Below are 20313 nucleotides of genomic sequence, written 5' to 3'. Positions count from 1 at the left end.
ACAGGAGCCCAGCCGGGACCGGGCACTCACCTCAGAGCCCAGGAAAACAAACGCTTGTTTGGCCACTCCTGTGCCTTCCAAGCACAGGGTACTCCTGCTGCTCACACAGGGAACAGCACCCAGTGTTTCAAAAGCCTTCTGTTTGCTCCTTTGCTTTCTTTATTATTTCCTTCCCTTACTGCACAGTCACTAAGTTTGGGCTGAAGTGCAGCATTACATGAGATCAGTTAAGATTCTGAAAAAATCCAGAACACTGATTATAATTCACACTGAGATGTGGAAAAGTTAAAATAAATAGGCAGAGATCCTGTCAGGTTCTCAGAAAAAAATTCTCTTTGAGGAAGCTGACAATACAGCAGGACAGAACTCCCCTTCCCCCCACACTGCCACCCCACCAGGCCACTTCAAGCAAACAAGGTGTGTGTGGTCTTGCTGCAGATGTTTATGTTTCTGTGGATGCAAGTTGACTTTGTGTAAGATTCCCCCAACTCTCCCTGAGACCCATTTCTTTAAACATACTTGAAAGTGAAAATAAATTCATTATCTGACTTCAATTTCTATAGAAAACTTCACTCTAGAATTACAACCAACTACTCTGTTTCATTTCCAACACTTCAATGATGCAAATTAGACTTATTCAGAGCTAATCAAGTTGAATAAATATGTAATGAAGATAAGGTGTTATCTGTGACAGTATTTTTTAAATCCATCAAACATTTTCACTAAAATTAATGTGAGTTAATTTTATCAGTATGCAAGTGGAAGAATACTTCTAATGCTTAAAAATTTTTGCTTTGAAATCTAGTCATACCTAAAAATCCCAAATACTAATAAGCATATTTATAACCACCCACATTTCCATAAGTAAGCTAAGTCCTAGTAATTAGTTACAGAGCACTCATTAGACAGCATTTAGAACAGTGTTTTGGACCCCAGTACAAGACAGGCATTGATAAACTGCAAGGAGTTCAGCTGAGGTTCCCCAAGAGGAGCAGAACATGGAGCACCTGCCCTCCTACAGTGAAAGGCTGAAGGAGCTGGGAATTGTCCAGCCTGAAGCAGAGACAGCTTCAGTGGGACCTCACAGCTGCTCACTCAGCCTTTGAGGCACTTGCTGAGAAGGCAGAGCCAGGTCTTCAAAGTGGTGAGTGACAAGATACAACAGAAATCAAAACAAACTAGATTCCAGCTTGATTTCCAGGAAAAAAGAACAACAAAGCCCTTCTTTTGCACTGTAAGGCAGTCAGGCTGTGAAAACAGGCCCCAAGGAAGTTGCAGTCTTCACCCCCAGAGGTTTCTAAGACCCAGCTGGATAGAGCTGTGAGCAACTGGTTCTGATCCTGCTTTGAGCAAGAGGTTCAACTGGAGGCCTCCTGAAGTCCCTACCAACCTGGATTATGCCTCTGTGATCTTCAGACAATAGACAAGATTAAGTTCTCATTAAAAGTATCCATCAAACAAGGACACACCCTTAAGGAAGCGGACTTCTCGATAACAAGAGAAAACAAGTTTTCAAAAACATTTAAAACTAACATGAAGTATTTCCTTTTTAAATATTATTTCTTAATTTGTCTAATTGTAGATGCAGCTTCTGGCAGCCACCCAAAGTAATATTGCCATGAACAATTCAAAAAAACATACTCCATCACAGTCTTAAAATAGCTACAACTTTCTCATTATCACAGAGCAGCAGTAGTGCTTCCACACAGGGAGACACCTTTCAAGTAGTTTTCCACTGCAAGCACATTTTATTCCCCAGTACTCATGTGTTCTTCTAGACTTGCACAAAAACTGATAACCTTACAAAGCTCACACTTGTCAGCAGCTGAACAGAAAGAAAGTTACTCTGCAAATTTAAAACAAATCAGACAACTTTGTGATATTCTGCAGTTAGCAATAGTTGAAAATTCATTCCTGAATCTAGAATAGCAAAGAGACAAAGCAATTTTACTGGATTTAACTTGAGCTGATAAACAAAGCTTTGTTAAAGTTATCAGAACTTAATATAGTAACACTATCGAGAAATGGAGGCTCCAGTGATCTTACAATAACAAACTACTTGGAATCAGTGTTTTCATTAAACATGATATTTATACTTGTGCTTCCTAGGATTGATGGGAATGGAGACACAGAGCAATGTTTGAAAGGTATGCTGGTAGTTTTCCTTGTTAGAGTAACAACATACAGAGCCAGTATGAATACACAGCCTTCTGTTTCCCATACAAAGTTAAAAGCATAAAACACAAAGTCCTAAAACCAAAGGCACACCTGTCAGAACCACAACTGCACAGATGAGGTAATACATAATATGTAGGAGGATTTCAGAAATAACATACAGAATAGTGCAGAACTCCAGGAATTTCTAAGAGAGTATCAAAGCTAAGCTAGGACAACAGGAAGGAAAAAGGCAAACAAAAGTATTTCACTCTAAGTATTAAGCAGAAAAGAACATAAATCCTTTACAGAATATATATGGAGAAGCAGCAGTCCTGAAGTGTCAAGCCAACGGCAGCATCTAAATTATCAGACTCACCAAAGTAAGCACCAGCATCTTAACACTAGTAAATACTTATTTACTCCAAGGAAGTCAAGAGTAGTCATTTATCTCACCAAAGCTTAATACAATTTTAGGATAAGATAAAAAGACATACAGGGGTACAAAACAAGCCACAAGAATGATCTAAGGCAATGAAGGCAGTTTCCCAGACATCAGCTGTCCCATACCAAGCAGCACCAACCAAACAAAATGAAACACAGTAAGACACAATACCATAACTAACCAAGTCCACAGAAATAAATACATCTCTTTCAAGCTCATATAACCAGATGTATTTTAGCACAAAGGAACTATACTCAGAAACAAAGGTAAGGTAGCAGAAGTATCCAAAGTTACAATGCTCCAAAAAACGAAGTAGCATCAAGTGGAGCACTCCAATTTCAAAGAAGTTAAAATATGCAAAAAACTAAAACCCCACAGAAAACCCACACCAGAGAAATACTTGCTGATATATATTTCCAAAGGATAGAAACCCAAGAACAATTTCCTGCAATAGTGAAAGATATCAATGCAGGGGAGATTTAGAAGCAAAACTGCTTGGGCTGGAAAGGACCTCTCTAAGTCACCTGGTCCAATCCTCCTAAAATGAGCAGGGGCATCTTTCAATAGATCAGGTCACTCAGAGCCTATCCAACTTCACCTCAAACATTTCCAGGGATGAGGCATCCTCTCTGAGCAACCTGTGACAGTGTTTCACCATCCTCCTGAAAAGCTTTTTCCTTTAACTAGTCTAAACTGACCCTACTTACATTAAATCATCACCGTTGTCCTATCAGAATAGGCCCTGATAAAAACCAAGTACCCATCTTTCATTTAGATTCCCTTCAGGCACTGGAAAGTGCTACCAGGTCTTCCTGGAGCCTTCTCTTCTCCAGGCTGAACATCCCTGACTCTCAGCCTGTCTTCACAGGAGAGATATTCCAGTCCAAGATCATTAACCATAATGATGTTGTTTGTGCTCTCTTACCTCAACTGGCAGATCACAGAATCTCCTATTTCTGCTTTACCATCACCACTACAGAGTCTAAAACTCTCCCAAGCATAACCTCTTTGTAATGCAGGTCACAGACCTCACCTTGCCTCAAGTGGGTCCTTGTGATTCTACTGATCTGAGACTGGATAATACCACTAGTGGGTCTTCTCCCTTAATGCCTAAATAACATTCCCTATTCACATGTACTTACTAAATCTACATTTTCCAGGGAAGCAATATGAGCTTTCAAGTCTCTCTGAAAGTCTTATCACATCAAGGTGTAACCAGAACACACAAAGCAAGCCAGCAGTGCAAGCCTCAATGGAATACTGTCCATGCAGAATCTATCTGCCCTTCTGCACCAAGGTTCCCAAGTCAGTTAAATCAAATTCATCAATAATCACTATATTAAAAAATCTGTATCCTTCAAAACAGTATCACAAAAACTCTCTCAATCTGAAGCTGTTTGCTCAGCACCAATTCTACACCAGGCTTCCCATCCCTAAGAAAAATGCACTCCAGAATTGTTGCCAATTCTCTGCTAGGCTGTACAGCAGCTGCACAACTCAACACAGACGGCTGAATTTGTTTGTCAAGAGCCAGAAACACTCCCTCTCCCAGAAAAAGCAATCTCTTGTTCCCTAATGAGCCCTCATTTGACAGGTCAAGTCATTGTCCCCAAAGGATTCAACACAAACAAATACAAACAAACAAAATTCACAACAGTCAAGTGACTGCTAATTCACCAAACCAATCACAAGTGTGTCAGCTGCCTGCCCACTCAGATTTTACAGGCTCACTATAGTAGGGAGTTTTCAAGATACTAGAAGGAAGACCTCATACTAACAATAACTGGTATCCTGAAAACAGAAATCTACAAATGGCAGCAAAAGAAAAAGCTTGGCAGAAAATTTCTCAGTGCCACCAGATCCTACACACTTCTAGGAATGTGTTCTTAAAAAGAAAAACCTCTTGTAGCCTGTACATGGAAGACAGGTGTTGAATACAGAATAGCTGGAGAAAGCAAAAAAATTCTCAATTCTGTCTTGATTGATATGAGTTCTGTTTGCATTTGAAGTATTTTGTTTTATTGTCTTAACATGGAACTGAACTCCCACCCTACTTTCAAAGTAAATCACAACTTTCAACAAGACCTAACATAAATGTCTGTAACATTGCTTTTTCTAATTATCAATCCAATTGATTACTGCATTCATATTATATTGAAAATCCAGCTTAGGGTGATATCCTAGCTTTTGTCCTGGCAAGCTTTCTTTTAAGAGAATTACAAGTCCTCTCACAAAGAGAGGATACAGAGTAGAACACATGCCATCATGGATCTGATGGTTAGATCATTTTTGTGCTTTGTATCACCATTACAAATAAAAGCAGCACATTCTTTAGTAGTTATACATATCATTATTTTCTAGGGCCTGTATACCAGCAATAGTTCTATTCCTTGCAATCTATGCTAACAATCACTTCTGTCCACTTGTACTCACTTATTACTAATCTTGTATTTGTTCTATGTCTACTACCTTTCCCTTGCCATGATTCTCCTTTTTCCTGGACTGCTTCTTAATATTCATTCTGGTAGCTGAGTTCTAACGTGGAAGTTCAGTCCTGTGAGTGGATCAAAGGAAGCAGTTTTCCCTCTAACAGCTAAATCTACCTAGATTAGGTGGCATGACAGAAGTGAGTGGGTTTTTTAAGTAAGCATTTGTCAGATTACCTCTAGAATCAACATTACATCTGTAAGAAAACTATGCCTGAAGGCTGCTCCGTGGCTTTCTAAACCCACCCAGTCTATTTTCACTGCCTCGCATCCCCTGCAGGGAATGCATACCTCCCACATTGTCAGAAGCTGATGCAGTTGACAGGAAAGCCTATGGGACAGCACACACAGCTTCCCAGTCTCCTATTAAGAAAGCCTTCAGTTGCTCTCTGCTCATTCTTCTTGAAAGACATCCCCTTAGGCCACTGTAGTTCTGTTGCTAAAGATCTAAGTGATGATTCCACAGGAGAAATGGAAATTGCATCTGTTATGCAATGATATACTGCATTCAAAAATGACACTGTAACAGTTAAAACTACACCCCCCTACTCCTAACTTTCCTTTAAGAACATGTACAACCCATCAGACATCCTCTGCCATCTGCTGTTTAGTTCCTTCTTCCACTACATGAATACACACAATGCCAAGGAGAAAGTCTACTTTTTAAAGTACAGACCAGCTCAGAATGGTACTAAGTGGACTATGATTTTATAGATTATGACAAAGTCATTTACCAATCATTGCTGGATTCCATCCCTAAGAAAGGAGACATTGGGACTACCGTGCCTAAGTCATTCACAGGGCAGCACCACACCTCTGGAGGTGCTCTCTTTCAAGCAACAGGCAGGGTCTTTGCTGGGCATAAAAACTTGGATACTTCCCACACTGATGGGTCCAGTGACATCCCAGTCTCTGCTGTACAGCCTTTCCACTCACTACATGCACTAACATGAGTTACTTAGATATGGCTGGGAAAAACCACATTCTACCTTACACAAAAGTGTACTACAGTCTACTAAAAGGCACTTACTTTTGTTCTCTCTTGCTCAGAAGTCTCCAGATTCAACCAGTCATTTCAGTTGAATAAAATATAGATGCCCACTTCAGTGTCAGATGTCAGGAAACTTGGGTTCATTCCTTCAGCTTTACAACAACATTTGACTTTTGTGCTGTAGCTGGTGCCTAACAGGAATGGAACAGGTAGGAAGACATGTTAGCACTGCCAGAAAATTTCAATTGACATTACTTTTGAAAACTTCAGAAAGGAAGCAAAATCCCAGAATAGTTGCTATCAAAAAAAATCTGGAGAAAGGAAACAAACAGTACTGGTTCTTTTTATGTTCTACCTTATGTCAGGATGTTTGGCATCAAGTAGGTGGAATTGAGAACTTTCTCTTCTAAAACTCTTAAGAACTGGTTTCAAAATGTTGTTAATCAGTTTCATTTCCCAAACACAATTAGGAATGTCTTTCATATGAAAAGCTATGCAAAGTCAGAAGCAATAGACCATGAAACAAAAAACTTATTTCTACCCAATTCAGGTTCTTAGAGAAACCAGTATTTTGTGTCCTTTGAAACAACTCAGACAATACCTACAGTTTTACAGCTACTTCTCATTAAATCAGTTGTGCAGTGTAAATTAACTATTGCTAACTAACTCTGTAGCTCTACATACAGGAATACAATAGCACAGGGTTTGATCACCCTTGATGATGCTACATGCCCATGTCTTCAGTGAGAGTCCTCTGCAAGTTTCCTTCTGACCAAGCACAGAATGATAAACAGCACAAAAAGGGAGAATTCTACATTTTATTGAAATCAGCTCTATAGCTCATCTCCTGGGACACTTGCCACACAATGAAGTCACAAACAGTGCCAGAAATTCTGCGTGTTAAGACTCTGTTAATAACTGTACAGCCTAATCTTTATAACTACCTAAATAAAAATTAACTTTAAAAAGAAAACTGTAGCAAGGAAGAGGTTCTGGTTTTACAACATACTGTTCCTGTACCATCAGATACCTGGTTCTTTAAATATGGCTAATGATAAACAGATTTATGACCACTAACAAGCAATGGGCACAATTCCTGCCCCAGAAAAGAAGCTGTGCCATAGAGCCAAGCTACCTTTTAAACACCTAGTTTTTGTCAGTGCCTATTGTGGCAAGCCAATCTACAGACCCACAAAAAAAAACCATTCTCACAATTTTAACACTGAGTTTGCCTATGCTGCTTTTATAGCACTAAGGTAGCACTGAGGTTTTCTGTGAAAAAAACTAACACCCTTCTTATGCTCTTAAAACACGCACATCTGAAAAAAGCCCACACCAACAAAACGAAATCCACCAACCACACAAAGTAGAAAACATGCCTTTTGACTGCCACAACACAAAAACCAGCAAGAAGATCTGTTATCTTCAAGAACAATTTCATGCTTTAAATCAACTAAAAAGTTTCCTCTGAAATGGAAGGTTTCAGCTTTTTAGTCATGAACACTGAAAGAAGTCACATGCCTCAGAACAACATTTAAGCCAGTCAGAAATGAACACTACAGCGGCTTAAAGGTCTGAAAGGGAATCAAGAGCACTCGGAACATCACAGAGAGGACTGAACAGGAAAGGTAAAAATTACACTTCAGAGGTGTCTGCTGAGCCACACTTTGGCAACGTCTCGCTCCCAGACGGATGCTGCACACCGAGTGCGAATCAGGAGAAGCGGGAGCCCAGCGGCCACAAACAGCCCGGGCAACAGAGCCCCGCCGGCCGCGAGCCCCAACGACCGGCCCCTGCCCGGGCCCCGCACGCACCGACACGCACCGACACCGCCGGGACCTCGCACCGGCACTTCTGGGCCCAACGACACGCAGCGCTCCCGCACCGGCACTGACCGGGCCCCGCACCGGCACCCCCGGGCCCCAACGACACGCAGCGCTCCCGCACCGGCACTGACCGGCACCCCCGGGCCCCAATGACTCACAGCAGCCCCACACCGGTACTCTCGGGTCCCAGTTACACACAGAAGCCCCGCACCAACACTCACCGGCACTCCCGGGCCCCAGTGACACACAGCAGCCCCTCACCAGCACTCCCGGGCCCCAGTGACACACAGCAGCCCCGCACCGGCACTCCCGGGCCCCACTGACACACAGCAGCCCCACACCGGCACTCCCGGGCCCCAGTGACACACAGCAGCCCCGCACCAACACTCACCGGCACTCCCGGGTCCAAGTGACACACAGCAGCCCCACACCGGCACTCCCGGGCCCCAGTGACACACAGCAGCCCCACACCGGCGCTCCCGGATCCCAGTGACACAAAGCAGCCCCACACCGGCACTCACCGACACTTCCCGTGCTGCCGCCGTCGCGGGCCCGAACACAGCGCTCACGTGACGGGCCCGCGCCCCGCCCACACCGCGGGGGCTGCCGGGAGCTGCGGCTGAGGGGCGGAGCTGTGGGGAACAGGGCGGGGGCTCACGGAGGGGCGGGGCTTCTCCGAGGGGCGGGGCGGGAGCGGCCCCTCAGGCCGTGAGGGCGGGCGGGGCTCTATGGCCCCTGAGGCGCTCGGGGCTGTGGCCGCCGCCATCCCCGCCTCGCAGAGCGGCCCCGAAGGAAACACCCGGGGAAAAGGGAGGGGAGGAAAGGGACGCGCGGCCAGTGTGAAGCCGATCAAGCTGATGGAGTGATCAGACACCCCAAGCCTCTGGATGCCCTCTGGACACCAATGAACACTATAATAAAAGGAGTAAACGATAAGAATAAACACTATGCTAAAGGAAATAAAAGAATTGGTGATGCAAACGGGTATCATTCATGTAAAATTAAAATTAAATAAAAATTGTCCATAAAATGGCTGTTGGTCCTGTACAGGGAGCAGCTGTGCGTGTCCGGAGGGCAGGGTGGAGATCAGGCACTCTCTGTGGTCTCATGGTCTCTGCTCTCAGGAAAGGGGGTTTGTGATATTGCCAAACCTTTTTGATGTCGTAAAGCACATTTTTGAGCTACAAAACAGCAGTGTCCAGCATCTCCACTGACACTATGTCAGCTTCTCCACTATGACCGACCCTAACTTGATCCCCCATCAGTGGAAGGACAACTCCTCCGTGTTTGCAGGACTGGACCACAGAAGAGCTGATCAAAGAAAAATTAAAAAAAAAAAATACAGAAAGTAGCTGGTTCCTTTGTGAGCAATGAGGAGCTCTATACTCAGTTTAAGCAGCTCTCACAGAGCCAGCAGTGCTCCCCTCACACCTGCGCAGGGCCACCACTGGCTCTAGCTCCTCTGGGGGAAGATCATCCCCTGCCAGTTCACGAGCATCGTACCAACACCTACATCAAAGATACCATATCACCTCTGTTTTTCTATGTCTTCTTGGAAAAGTCTTTGTCCAGTTTAATTTTGGCATGTGTATGTACATTATTTCTTCTCTATGAACAAATAGTTACACCATCTGAAGAGCTGACTCTGACCTAAAGGCTCCTTGAGGTGAATCATGCATTTGTACAAGGCAAGAAGTACTTCTGGAAGAAGCCACAAGACAGTAATTTTAACAATAATTTTATGCATTACTTTTAGGTGCCACCTTTATTATCAACAATTTATATCTGGAATTCCAAAAACTTTAGAAAATCAAAACCAGAAAAACACAAGGGAACTGGGCTGGTGCCTCTTATGACAGAAAAAAACTGTTTCTGGAGTGAAAAATATTTTCCCACAATAAGCATGGAACTGTGTGTTTTATATTAATAAGCAGCAGGAGCAAGCAGTGAGCAAAAGAAGGAGATGAAATGTTCACCTCCCTCACACAAGTAGTCATGTCTGCTGTCTTCTGGTATGATATACCTTTGCCTCTGACATTATCCTCTCAGCAAAGATTAGCTAAAAAATCCACTGATGCAGTTTTGAAGTCTTGCTTTGATGTATTCCAGTGTGATGTGTGTGTATATATATATATCTATATATACATATGCTCAGGTCTACATACATATGTGTATGTACACACAGAGGATCCTTTACTTGATCATTCTTTCAAGGTTTCATTCAAATCATGTTTTAAAGGTTTTTCTCTGTCATCCTGAGAACTAGAACTCATTTCTGACATGCCATGACTCAGATCACTAAAAGTGCTCTCCCCAAATGTTCTCATAAATTTATTTCCATCAGTTTTGTCCTAGATTTTTTCCAGCCTGGCTTATGCCCTTTGCATTTCTTTCAGATGACAAAGTCTCAAACAGCCTTTTGCTCATATGACCTTTAATGATCACAACTATTATTCCACCTGAATCTGTCAAGTGAAATACTCACCCTTGTTCAGTGACTGACCTGTCCCTTTTTTTCCTCCTACACGTCTAAGACACCTACTGGCACATTTTTGAGGGACTGTTTTTTACATGCCTTCTGGCTTCCAGTCAGTATTAACCAGCTCTTTCTCCTTGGGTCTCTGCTCTAACCACTCCACACTTTATCCCCAGATAATTTGTACTATGACCACAGTTCAAATGACCTTTTCCACTCTTTTTTTTTTCCCAGCTATGCCTTCTCAATGCAGATTGACTTGCTTTCCTAAAAAACTTTAACTTGTATCTCTAGTACTTTCCTGTGACTCTTCTGTGTGACTTCATCTTCCAGTGCACTCAGTCACAATCATTCTGTGAATCCCACACATGCATGGTCAGGCACCCCAAGTGATGTGAACTGGAAGAAATGTGCTTAGTCCCCTAACTCATGATCCACCCAGTAGCTCCTTGGATCTGAAAGAGCATGAATTATTAACATTATTAACATTTTGTTAATAATGAGTGGGGTGTGGGGATGTTTAGGCTCTCTCTGTATTTCTGAGCCTGTCCTTGCTGTGGTACAGTGCTGTACTGCAGGATGTGGTGCCTCCACTGTAATCAGCCCAGACAGCACACAAAGACTCCACCCTCCAATCCCTGCACCATCTGGATAAAAACTGGTTAATTGACAATGCTAATGTCATTTTCAGCTCAGTACAGCTAAAACAGTGTCAAGCCTTCTCCCACAAGTACTCTCTACTTTATCTATTATGCTATTATCTGCCTGTATGTAATCATCTTTGACTCAGACCTTTCCCTAGCCCTTTATGGTCAGACTATGTCTAAATCTGTCCTTATAGCTAAAACTCCCATCGTCTCAAATCTCAATTACTGCAACATCCTTTCCCTTGGCCTTGAAAAATATAACCTTGTCTTACTCATATTTATTGAGAACACTACTACAGTGACCATTTTTCTAAGTCTGTCATTCTCACTGTGTTATTCCACTCTTTTCATCCCCGTGCTGGCTCAGCCTACTCTATCATGTGGATCCTTCCCTTCCTGTCTTTGCTTTGGAGGCCTTGGCAGCCTGTCCACTTACCATGTCCATTCCCTGCTGACATCTAACTGCAGCTCCAATCAGATCCCCTTGCCAGCTTTCACAGCCTACTTGTACTACATTTCAACAAGTTCTTTTGTGCATTCTCATTGATGCCTTTTATTTCCAAAGATCCTATAAGCAGCCCACAAGTTACTGGTAATTTTCTTTAAAACCTCTCCTTAAAACTTTTCCTTCCTGTAGTGTCTACAACAGAGGATCACAGTTCATTATGCTGCCTCTCCTGCCTGTATTCCTCAGTTCTCTAATTTCATACTTTGTAAAGTAGAAAAAGTATTGACCCTGATACACACCAGGCTCTTGTAGCACTATGGTAATGCAAATAATAAATACACATGTAGAACTGAGATGCCAGGGGGAACTAAGGCATTATGAGATTGATGATATAAAATTGCAGTTTGAGAGCACAACAATACCTGATAATAATATTAACTCATTTTCCTCCTATTCTGGAGAAAAAAAACTAAGTGGAGGTGAGAAATCTGCATCTTTAAATCAAGCCCATAGGTCAAGTTAAAGATGATTTATGTCCATTTACCACACAATAATTTTCTCTTGCTGTTTTCAGTTGCTGTTGTGACAGATAAAATGGAAAGGACAATGCAGTGGTAAACATCACAAATCCAGAGACGTGTCTGTAAGTTCACATGTGTACATTTTTCTTCCCTTTTACAAGTTAGATATTAGAAAAGATATGGTATATCAGTGATTCTTTTGCTTTTCTAGCACAGTGCTACTTACACCCTTTGTTTCCTGTCATTGTTCTTTGTTTGCTAACCTGATGTTTATTTTTGTCTCTGCTAAATAAAGACCTCCAGATTTAATTCTTTTAAGCTGTACTTTAAGACCTCTTTAACCTATTTCTGCCTAGCTTTCCCTTCAATTAGCCTAATTGTTTCTTTATCAAGTAACATGTCACCAAATAAAACACATAAAGCACCCTAAAAAAAAATCTGCCCCTTTCTGCTTGACTCACAATAGCAATAAGGTGAGTTATATAAGAGGTTTCTTGTATTTCTGGATCCTGCAACTCCCAGGGGCTGGAAATAGCAGTTGTATTTTGGGAAGCACTTTCAGAAGCACTGACTGAATACTTGTTATTGTGATTTCAGGCAGATGATAGCTCCCTTTTGGATACCTGGGTTTGCATACACAGCACTGCTGTCACCAAAACCTGGCACTTGGCAACTGATGCATACAATATATACCCGTCTATGTGTATGTACATAAATACACACATCTGCTGTCACACCAGACACACACTGGCTCCTTGTCTTCAAAGACAAGGAAAATCAGTGTCAGGTATGTGTTGATCCTATATTTATGTAGGAACCACCCCCTACATTCTCTATGTAAATATTAGAAGCAGTTAGCATGTTTTATAAACATAGAAATAGCTGCATTTCACAGAAAGGCAAACTCATTCTCACATGTATCATACCTAATTTGCATAGTACATAAAGGTTTTAAGAGAACTGGAGTATTTGGATTAGAAGAACCAAACAAATTGAAGTTCGTAATATCCACTGAATTACCTGATCTGTAAGTGGAATTAATCCTAGTAAAACAATGCTACAAATTAAGAGAAATAGAAGAAAATCTTCTTAAAGCAAATAGCACACAAAAGCATAAGCTTCCAGTACACTTTCTTCTATTGCAAACTGCAATAGAAAATGATCTGTTAAATGTATAAATATAGCTTGTAAAAGAGAAGGACCCATTAGACTAATACCTGTTAAGTGCTTTGCTTTTGCTCTGTGCTCTGAAGTTCTGTGAAGGGCTGAGGTTTCATTCAAATCCTGAAAGAACTCCAGTGACACAACTCAGGCAGCTGAGACTGCAGGAGTGAAGTGGTTGAAGTTAAAACACCTTGTAAAAGCAGAAGCATCTTGGCATCAAACAGTTTTATCAGGGAAAAGAAAACTCTGCAGGATGGACCCCCAAATACCCTCCTCCTGTTGTCAAGGTCCATGCATGCGAAGGTTTACATCTGAAGCTTTTACAGTAGTGTCTGAATCACTCACAATTCAGCATGTAAGAATTATTTTAAGCATCATTTTTAGTATGTGAATGAGTGTGACAGAGACAGGCTGTCACAGCAGAGTTAATACATGCTCCATTCAGAAATACTCTTTGTTTTATAGCTCAAGAGTCACTGCAGCTGATAGGGCAGGACAGGAAGCCAGCATTTCCTACTCACAGTGGAATATCTGTGAATTTTGAAAACACAGCACAGCCCCTTTCAGCTGTCATCCCACAACAAAGAGGAGGTAGCTTCAAAATTCAGACAAGCTCCAGACAGCAGATTGCAGTTGCTGAATGCAGAGTCCCAAGGTCACAGACCAGCTACAGAGCCTGCAAAAGATCAGCATTTTGAAAGCCTCTTCTCTTTTGAATAGTGCATCCATTTAGATCAGATCATATTTTTGTTTGATTTCCATGATAGTATTTGCTGTCATATTGTCAACAGCAGCGAGTGCTTGTGCACCATAGGCAACCAATGGTGGGCAAGCTGTTTCAGGCACCACTGCTTACCAGAGCTTTACTGATTTCTGTTTCTCTAAAGTCCATGTGATCCAATAATTTGGAAGAAATTCTTCACCATCAGGTGTTAGTGATGGCTTTCTTGTTGGATTCAAGCCTCTGTCAGCAGAGGCTGCCAGTGCATAGCTCAAGGAACCGAAAGGACCTTTGAGTTCTCCAAAGTTCATGCTTTATTGATTCTGGTTTAATTCAAATTTTCCTTTACCATGTTTTATAGGCAAAATGGATCTAATCTTGTTATTCTGGGGTGTTAATCTTTATAATGAAAAAGAAAACACCACCATAGTCAGTTTGCTTAAATATGTCATGGTGGGAAGAAGAGAACCTGGGTTTCAAATGCAGTTTTCTTTCCCATTGTTAGAGAAAATTACCATTTATGGGCAGGATTAAAACCAACTGGCATTCATGGTGTTAGCAGGAACATTCACTGCAGCAATCAATGAAGATCTTTCTCTTTAGTCCTGTGGGACCAAGGGTCATTCCTGTGGGACTGAAAAAGCCATACTGCTGTGGATCATTTGGCCTGGCACATCTTTACACTCTGGTGAATAGAAGAAAATAATTTCATTATGAAGCAGAATTTCTTTGGTTGCTCTAATGAGTGGAACAAACCCTCTCACAGCTCTGCAAAATCACTGAGACAAGTGGGGTCTCAGCAGCCCTGAATATCACATCAGATATAGGTTCTTCAGACAATTAGCAAATCTTCAAGCAGCCACCTGAAAGAAATAATGGCTTTTATTGGAGCTAATGCAGTCATTTCTTCCATGAAGCTTCTTGTGAATAATTCTTGCTGGAAAAATTGTACATGATTTCTTTTCATTTATATTTTAATGCAATTTATTATACAACAGTGACCCTCATTCAGGGTTCAGAAGATCAGAGCACTTACAATAATCTTCACAGCACTTTTTATCTCCAGCTACAGCTTACATTCACAGCATGAAAAGAATAAGAAGTTAATGTACCAAATCAGGTCTCTGTGTAGCAGTGTTAATCTCAGTGTTGAGCTATTATTTATTAGTAGACTTATGGTAGCATCTAGAGACTAGGGCCTCATTGTTTGGGCACTGCATAAAATACACAAAAATACATTAAAGAATATATTTGCTCTCTAGGATAGCTCAGAGTTTAAGTTCGAGGATGATTGCAGGATGTGGACAAGAGGTACTACAGCCATAAATACTGCCTCAGCCAGAGGAAAAACTTCTCATGCTTATTGTAGATGCTGACAAGAGGAATAAAATTACCAATTGACAGACAATTAAAATGGAAACATTATTCTGGGATCAGACTTCTAGGTGCAAGAAGATGAAAAGAGTCTCCCTGCCTGATTTCATGCCAGGACAAGCACGGATGCAGATGGTGTCTCACTACATCTTGGCTACATTAATGATCCATTAGAAGCTCAAGAGGTGTCAGGTTTGAGTTGCAGGTTTGAAGCAGGAGTAGGACTCCACCTGCCTTCAAGATGCACAGGTGGCACTTTTGAAGAGTTTGTTGGCAGGAATATTGGCCAAGGAGAGCGACCTGCTCATGTTTTCTGTGTGAGCCCAAGCGCTGTGGCAGGGCCAGGTGTGCCACATCACAGAGGTGGGAACAAGGTATTGAGTAAAGCAAAGAACTTGCACAGAATAGAGGTGAAATCCATGGCTCATCCTCCACTGCCTACCTGCCAGGCTGCATGCTATCCCTGCCACAATTAGCCAACTGACTCTTTAGGTTGGAAAATTAAGACACCAAGGGGCCTGACTCACAGCCCATTTTTACCCACAACAAGCCATACAGAAACAACCAGCTTTTCCTCCTGGACCTACCTGTGGTAACACACAACCCACTTCCCATGAGATGTGGCTGCTAGTCCTGCTTAACTACACTTGAAAAATCCTACTGGTGTCTGCCTGCCTCATTAGGCACCTAAATATCTTTGGGATTTGAGTCTTGAGCCTTTTGTGCCTCACGGTCCCCCACTGCTAATGGACATCTTCAACTATCCTGAAAGAGCACAGGAAAACATATATATTTATTAAGGATTGTAAGGCTCAAACAGGGGATTAATGGGAACTGCTTAGGCAAATAGTGCAGTCAACTAATAGGTGAGAGAGAGTAGTAATTTATAGGCTGAGACAAGGAAAGGAACAAGGAACTGCCAGGTAATTCTCTTTCCCTGGCTGCCATACAAAGCCAGCAGAGTTGACAAGGAGCAGTCTGTAAACTTGAAACAAAGCATGTTTCTGCAGCTCCATAGCCAAGCACAGCAAAACAAAAAAGAGATTTCACAACTTTATAGCTTTGGGCTGGCTCCCCCTCAGGGAGTGAAAATAGGCGGTCTCACCACCCCTGCTACTGCCCCAGGTCTTGTCTGTCCCAGTCATCCATCAAACACAGCACAGCTCCAGGACAGGGAACCCAGCAGGGTCAGCAAACATGTCTTTTCACTCCTTGAAAAGGGATTAAGGCAACACCAGAACAATTAAAATATCCTTTTAAAATACAAATCCAACTTTAAGCTTAAAAGGGCATTTCTTTTTTCTTCTCCAGCCAAGTTGGTTAAATTCATTAAATTGCAGCATCAAAAACCTTGATAAGGACAAAAACAATGTGATGTACAAACCTCAGGAGCTTCTCAGTGGTCTTTGGCTTTGGCACACAATGAGAGTGGCAGCAGGGTTCAGCCATGGGCCCTTTGGGCTGTGGAGACAAAAATCACTGCTGTGGCAGGGCGTTGTTTTAATCAGCACACAGCTGTTGTGAGATTGATACTCACTTTCAAAAAATTTAGAAGGTTTATTATAGCCTTATCAAACAACAGAAGACTGAATAGAGACAATTGATAGTACAGCCACAGGAGCAAAGGATTCCACCACCATGTGCCCATCCACACAATGGATGTTCTGCCCTTAAAAACCTTTAGCCCCTCCCAAAGCCTTGTCAGTCGACTCCTCCTTCGCTGTGCAGGGGTGGAGATCACTTTCTTACATCTTACACCTGGTTGGAGCCCAGGTGCTGCCACAGTAACGAGCTGACCCTCCCAAATCCCCAGCTAGCCAGGCCATCCCTGATAACAATGCAAGGGGGGGAAGCACAACTGTACATCTACAAAACTTCTCTTAACATGTACATAATATTTTCCCTTTAAGTGTGAGAGTCATTACTCATCTATAGCACAGCCATGGCTGTGATTAACTACAGCTCCAGTGGTTTCAGCCTGACTGCTTTAATAACCTGCCTGTCCCTGGTTTCATGCAGGATTGTACACAGGAGGCCTCTTGCCCAGGCAGAGTCTTAAGTTCTCAGGAACTCCTGCATCTGCCAACCAGTACTTCTGTTTTACCTTGCCCAGGAGAGACCCTCATTGGTGTTTAAAACATCTCACTTTTTTCTAGGTTTTTTGTTTGTTTGTTTGTTTTAAATTTGCTATCATCTATCTATCTATCTATCTATCTATCTATCTATCTATCTATCTATCTATCTATCTATCTGTCTATATCTATCTATCTATCTATCTATCTATCTATCTATCTATCTATCTATCTATCTCTAAACCTGTATCTATATATCTCTATTTATCCATATCTATAGCAGGGAGTAGAAGGAAACAGGCGTTAATCTGGAGTTTAGCACCAAAACCTGAGCTCAGCCTGGGCAGTAACTGTCTGGGCAGATGTGCCAGGGCCGGTGTCCCCCCAGGAGCGTGTCACCTGCCTGTCAGTGCAGATGGCAGCAGCAGAGAGGCAGAGTCTCATTCCTCCCTGTGTCCCTGCTGCCCTGCAGCACCAGCAGGGAGCAACTCCTCCCTTGGGGCCACCCAGCACATCTGTGGCCTCTCCCACCATGGGGGTCATCCCGGCAGCACCATGAGACAAGTGCCAGCTCCTTGCCAGGTGCTTGCTCTGCTCCCAGAGAGGTGTAAATCAGGGGTTACCCTGCAGCAGGCAGTGGAATAGCTCCTGATTTACAACATCCTACACAAGAGGAGAGCTTGACCTTACACTTCAGCATCAGTGCAGCTTCCTTTGTTGAAAGCTTCTTAAGACAGACAGGTAATCAATCCTGGAGAGCCTCTGAGCAGCAGGGCTCAGGTTCTGCATAAGTCAGGGCTATGCTTCCCAGGGAAATTGTCTGATCCAGGCTCCCATGACATCTATTCCTACTGTCTAATAGGAAAGAGTGTGTTTTTCTGTTTTTCCTTTGTTAGAAATAGGCTGCTTTAGATTAATACAATCCAAAAAGAGAATTTTTCCATAGTAAGTCTGGCTTACCTATGCTACTAATCTTTCAGTGAGAGAGGCTTTCAGTGAGCTCAGGTCTTTGGAAATTCTGGACTTATAGGCATTTGATGTTATTTTAGAGTCCAAGAGGAAAAGCTTACTGCCTTGCCTCTGTTTTTTCATGGCCATAATTATGAGGGCAGTCTGGTGACATAACTTGTATGGAAAATAAATGATGGCATTCAACAGTGAGTGCTGTCAGACACTTCGTTCCTTGTAACTATTTTAGAAATCCAAATTCAGTTTGCACTGCCAGAGCACCACATGCTGCTCTTATTTGTGTTTGTATAAATCCCATACTGTACCACTGCCTTCAGGAGATCTGTTGTGTGTTTACTCTGCATGGTGGCAGAATTTGGCTCACAGTGTAAGTCCATGTACATCTTGTGGGGTGATCTGCTGGTCCAGTAAATAGAGCAGGAGAACTGTGCAGATATGTTTAGTCCTACAGTTCACTAGCCCTTACTAGCTGTAACTATTTGCCTTAATGACACAGACTGTCAGAGTGAAGGCAGGATTACACTTTGAGCATTTTCACACTTTAAACAGAGAGAAGAAAAGGCAAGGTGAAGTACAGACAAAGGTAGGGGGTTTTTTTTAGAAAAGAACAGGCAATTAATTGTCATTAGCAGTTACTGTTTACATTAACTGACCCCAGCCAGGACTGCAGTGCTGGTACTCCAGCTGCTGGAATGTTTGTCTGTGGTCATCATGCCTTTGCCCTGTCTTCCCTGTGCCTGTGCTGCAGCCCAAGCTGACCCAGGGAGAGGCAGCAGCCTTGTGCTTGGGCTGCAACCCAAACAGGGCATTGGTCATCGTGGTTTTGTGCCAACTCCCCAAAAGACATGTTTACTAAAGAGTACTTACAAATACAACCAGCAAGACAATAATAATTATACTTAGTCCAGTTCTTCTTCCAACAACCCCTCTGTGGCAAGGAAGGATCATCATTCCCTCTTGAGGCATTAGGAATGGGATATGGAGGGGTGAAAAGCTCTACCAGCTGAAAAGGTAAACAAAAAAAAAACCCAGAGTAAAAACAAGTGCATACATAACAGAGGTACAAGATAAACTGTTTTACAAAAATTCTGTTGGAAACAGTTGGCTTTTGAAGACATCCTCCCCACAGTGTTTCTAACCCAAATCATGCAGAACTGAAAAGATGAAGTGTGTTTTGACACAAACAGAATGAAGAACGAAAAGGGGACATTTTTGTTGTTTTTATTAATATTCCCAAGAGGACCATGTGGGCAAGAGCCTTCTCTGCCATTAGTGGCTGCTGTGCTGCCAGCCTGGAGGGCTTGAGTGCCTCTGGATCCCAGACCTGTGTCAGACCTGCCACTCCCTGAAGCTCCCTGTGCCCTGGCAGGACACAGCTCACGACAGAAAAGCTGCTGAAATGGTGCCAATTTTCACAGCCAAACAAACTCACCTTTGTCCTCACCACAGGCTCACCCATGGGCATTTCTCCCCTTCTCTGCTGTCCAGAGGCAAGTCAGCATTTCTGCCTTACTCAGACACTTGTTGAGTTCTACAGCATATTTTAGGCAATGCTTTGGTTTTCTTTGCTGGAAAAACTGGATTTTTTTGTCCTCACTCTGGTTTCATACAAGTACACGTCAAACTGGAGATGAAGCTGGTTAGGGATCATTCCCCTCAGAACCTCTGGCTCTGTGGGATGTGCCTTTGTCACCAGGAACCCCCAAGGCTCTCTGGCAAGCCTGGAGTGGCTGTACCCAGGGAGGTCTCCTGCCCACCAGCAGCAGCAGAGCATGTGCCTGGCTGCTTTAAACCCTGACTGTCCCCTCTCATTTTTGACTTCAGGAGTTGTTTTCTGCCCTTTGGCTCTGGAGAAAAGGCTCCTGGAAGGACCCACTCAGGACAGGAACCCTTGCCAAACCCCTCCCTCCAGCAAGGAATCTCCCCAGGAGATTTCCTCAGGCTTTCAGTGCCCACAGTGTGCCTCTGACAAAGGGCAGCAACAACACATCTCCACCAGGAAGCTGGGGAATCTGGCTC

At 42.8% G+C, this 20313-nt stretch overlaps 1 protein-coding gene across 2 annotated transcripts in view; it reads right to left on the bottom strand.

Annotated features, from left to right (window-relative positions):
- The window catches only part of MTM1 (myotubularin 1), a 42382-nt gene extending 33871 nt beyond the window's left edge, over window positions 1–8511 (bottom strand). For both annotated transcript variants that reach the window (XM_036402201.1, XM_036402202.1), the window contains exons 1-2: window positions 8424–8511; window positions 6116–6267 (exon numbers count right to left, since the gene is read on the bottom strand). The gene's annotated coding sequence lies outside the window, so the exon portion shown is untranslated. The remainder of the gene's footprint in view (window positions 1–6115; window positions 6268–8423) is intronic.
- Between the last annotated feature and the right edge of the window lie 11802 nt (window positions 8512–20313).

This window comes from Molothrus ater, chromosome 14, assembly GCF_012460135.2.
Source record: "Molothrus ater isolate BHLD 08-10-18 breed brown headed cowbird chromosome 14, BPBGC_Mater_1.1, whole genome shotgun sequence".
Taxonomy (NCBI): Eukaryota; Metazoa; Chordata; class Aves; order Passeriformes; family Icteridae; genus Molothrus; species Molothrus ater.
This window is presented reverse-complemented; position numbering and strand designations above follow the sequence as displayed.